This window comes from Haemaphysalis longicornis, unplaced genomic scaffold (genome assembly GCF_048455015.1).
Source record: "Haemaphysalis longicornis isolate Haplotype H1 unplaced genomic scaffold, Haemaphysalis longicornis Haplotype H1 scaffold_12, whole genome shotgun sequence".
Taxonomy (NCBI): Eukaryota; Metazoa; Arthropoda; class Arachnida; order Ixodida; family Ixodidae; genus Haemaphysalis; species Haemaphysalis longicornis.
Window position 1 is genome coordinate 39,052,891 of NW_027526225.1, and position 3,916 is coordinate 39,056,806.

Genomic DNA, 3,916 nt, shown 5'->3' on the forward strand with positions numbered 1-3,916 from the left:
AAGTACCGCCATCCCGCGGAGCCCGACGTAACCGGGGACGGCGCACTCACATGGTTGCCTGCATGCGTGCTCCGCCAGTGAATACAACTTCTCGGCTACTATAACTATTTTATCCGTATTTAGGTTGTGTAACGATTTTACCCCTATTGCCTTGCTTGTCTTCAAGTGCATACATCTGCTTTTTTCCCATGCCTAGATGCTTCTTCACCGCTTTCAGGCTGCCTCCGTTCTTCACAGCATGCTCGATCCTCTGCATATTATTCTTCCGTATGTCAGCTGTCTTACGCTTATGGATTAACTTCCAAAGCTCCGCTAGTTCTATTCTGTCAACTGGGGTGGAGATTGCCATGCTTTGCCGGGTAGGATCTGACGAGCGGAGAATAGCATAGTGGTTGGCACGGGAGAGAAGAGAGGCATTTACGTGGCAGAGGCGGCGGGAGGCTATCGTCTCTCGGCGACGTTTGCAGCGAGGGGGGCAGATACGCGGCCAATTGTCTGTTCTTTTTTTATCCACCTGGCCCGCTTGGCGATGTTTTCTCTAACCATCCCTAAGTGAATTTTCGTATAGGTTCCTCCATCAAAATCGCATGACAAAACCACTCGGGGGACCGGTCCATCGACATGATCGTCAATCATTGATCGCGAAACTAAAAAAAAAAAAATGAGCCCCTAGATCATCTCTGCTTGGATGAATGTTGCTCTATTTTGTGTGCTTGTTAATGAGGATTGCCCCCAATTTAAGGTGTGAACGTGGCCGGACAGAGTAGAAGTGCGTGGCATAGCACGATTGAACATTGCGCAGTTCAAATGAGTGCAAGAAACAGAACACGGTTGTTTGTAATTTGCGGTTTAGCATACTTCACTGTTCCTTAGATTAACGAAACTTGGGAGGACGAGCTAGCTGACAAATTTCGTGCGGCACGTTTCATGCTGGAGCTGTTAGGGAGCCTGAATAGCTTGGATTACGGCTTCATGCTATTCGTACTAAAAGTGCGACTCATAGTAACCCATGATACGTGCTGAGATAAAATTTCCCGTTGGTATGTAGTCGCTCGAGTAGTCCGACGCCATATTATTTGTTTCAAGAAAGTTTTTTATTAAAGACGGGTTACAGGCGCCCGAAAGACAGCGGGTTTTTAGTTTCTTTAAATCTCCACGGTGAGCTAACTCTTCACGACAAGGAATTGAAGCTTAGCGTTAAGACATTTTCTTCTCAGAGGCAAATTTTTATAGAATTTGTCTCAAGATAAGCTCGAGTCGGCGATACCATATTCAAACAAAGAAAAAGGAATTAACTTGGGCAGGGCTAGTCGCGAGATGAAAGGACAACCGATAGACTACCAGGGTGACAGGGTGGTTCCTGCGATACAGGTGTAGAAAAACGGGAGGCCAATAACTCGATGGAGGGGCGAAGGAAGAAATTTTGGAGGCAACGAATGGACTCGGGCAGCTCAGAACAGGAGCGGGTGGAGGTCAATGGGAGAGGCCTTCGTCCTGCAGTGGACCTAAACAGGCTGATGATGATGATTATGAGTTCCAAGAAAACACGGCCGGGTTGCAGCAGTCTTCTGTAACCATGCTCCTCCGGTAAAAGCCCACGTACTGACAGGCGATAATTCCCCATAGTTGCAACCCCATGGAGAAATAACTAATTATAAGAAGCAAAATTTGGCATAATGATAAAGTAACTTTAGCGATGATTTGCAGCATAGTTTTAACAAATACTTGTACATGAGTTGTTAATTACACAGCAGAATCGAGACGAAATCGGCTCCGCCGGGATGAGTTCTCTCGGTGGGCGCTGGGCAAGGGAACCATTCGGTGGTAGGTATATGAAGATATCGAGTAAAAAGTAGTTATTGTATACAGTGTCACGTAACCAAGGACGACGCAGGTTCTTCAAGGAACAAAGTTTACTGGAGCCAACTGGGTAACCACTCAAAGATACGCAAGTTGCGAATCAAATGCCGCGGCGTCTGCCCCGCGACCATTTACCTTTCTTCGCGAATATTTCTGGAACCGACTTATTACATCGAGAACACTGGAGATCAACGAAGACAATTCCAGTATAGTGACCACAGGGCGAAACACTATCCTTATCAAATAAGATTGCCTGTGCGGCATACAAAATAAAGGGAAGGGAGCAGGTGCTTCGCTTACAAAAAAAAAACGAAAAAAACTAACGCGTAAGACTTGAAGGTAGGGGAGCTGTACGCAGCCTTCACGACCATCACGAAGGTTTAAGCCCACTATTGCAGCCGATTTGCTTCTTCTTCGCTTCCGCAACGACCTTTACTCCGTCGTTGGAACCTCACACTTACAGCGAGTAAGCGTGAGCTTCCTTCATTCTTTTGGAAGGGATAATCATTACACATTACCTTAGAGGGGCGTACGCTATGACCTCTCTTTCTTGTTCCGAGCAAGTGTTGCCACGATAACAGCGAACGCTGGAGTTTTTTTTTTTTTTTCTGGCCAGTCTTGGTTAATCTCCCAAGTGGGTATTATGCTTGGCTTGCAAACGTGCGCCGATGACGCTGGGCGGTAGCCGCGAGGCCCGCACGCACGAGAGCTCGGCATTTTCTGTTTTTTAACTCCCTGGCGGCCGCCGCAATCTCGGACAATCGCCCTAAGTGAGTATGCTTGGCTTGGCAAACGTGCGCAGGGGACGCTGGGCAGTGGTCGCGAGGCGAGCACACACGAGCGCTAGGAATTTTCTTGGTTTTGTTAACTGCCGGGCGGTCGCCGCGAAGCCCGCGCTCGGCAATTTTTCGGTATTTTTAACTGCGATCACGAAAAATAACGATTTGCTAGAGATCTTGACTCTTAAAACAGGTAGGAGAGCCGGGGGAGGCCATAAGGTGACAAAAAAAAAACACGTAAGTGAGCAATACAGATGAAATGGTCGGGGAAATAGTTTTGATTTGTTTAATAGCCCAAGTACTACTCATTGCATTCTGTAACAATTTGTAATTACAGCCACGAAATAATACACCGGAGCAAATAGAAACAAAATTGAGCAGCTATTCCGTCTTACAGAAGTGGATGAGCAGCGAAGCTGTTAGACACGTAGCAAACAAAACCCACGATAAAATCAATTCACATATACAAATTCAAGTTAGAAGGGATTCGTTTCGTACGAACACTGAACTAGTATTACTTCGTGGCGAACGGAAGCCCCGTGGTTTGGGCGTTCACGGGCGCGTAACGGCTTCGCCATTTATTCCTAACTCTACGCCGCCCTGTGTGGGCCGGCGAACGTTCGTGAACGGAAGCTGCAGTGCGACACGCAGTTGTTCGACGGAATCGCGTTTCGACAGGCGAGCCGGCCTGATAGCGGTACACGCAACCAAACCAAACGTCTCGGAAGGGCGGGATTTCGTGTCGCAGATGTCCGCGAGACCCCAGCCGCCAAAAGGGGGAGACCTCGCCTTAGCAACTATGCCCCGTTCATTCCTTTTTGTAGCATTTTTTTCTTCGTTTCTTGCTCTGCGGGGTCCAATGAGCGACGGTGTCGCGTTAGCTCTCTTTGCTTCCCCTTCATGGGGCTCTTCGATTTACCGTCTCGGACTCACCGCGGATAGCCCGCGGGTAGTCCGAGGATTCCCCGAAGCCATAGGGATACATGGGAAAATCGAATGCCGGACTGCTTCTCGGGGAGTCCGCGGTGAGTCCGAGACTGTAAATCGAAGAGCCCCCATATCTACATTCTTGAACCCCGGGAAAACTGCGACCAAAGAGACGCTGAAAGTATATAGTTCTTGTTCCAGCAAAAAACAAAACAACAACAACAACAAAAAACAAAAACAAACAAACAAACAAAAACAAAAACAAAAGTCAAAACAAAAAAGAAAAAGAGAGGAAAGGGAGGGTGTGTAAAATAACTCAACAGGGGGCGCAGGGGTCTACAGCTCGAGGT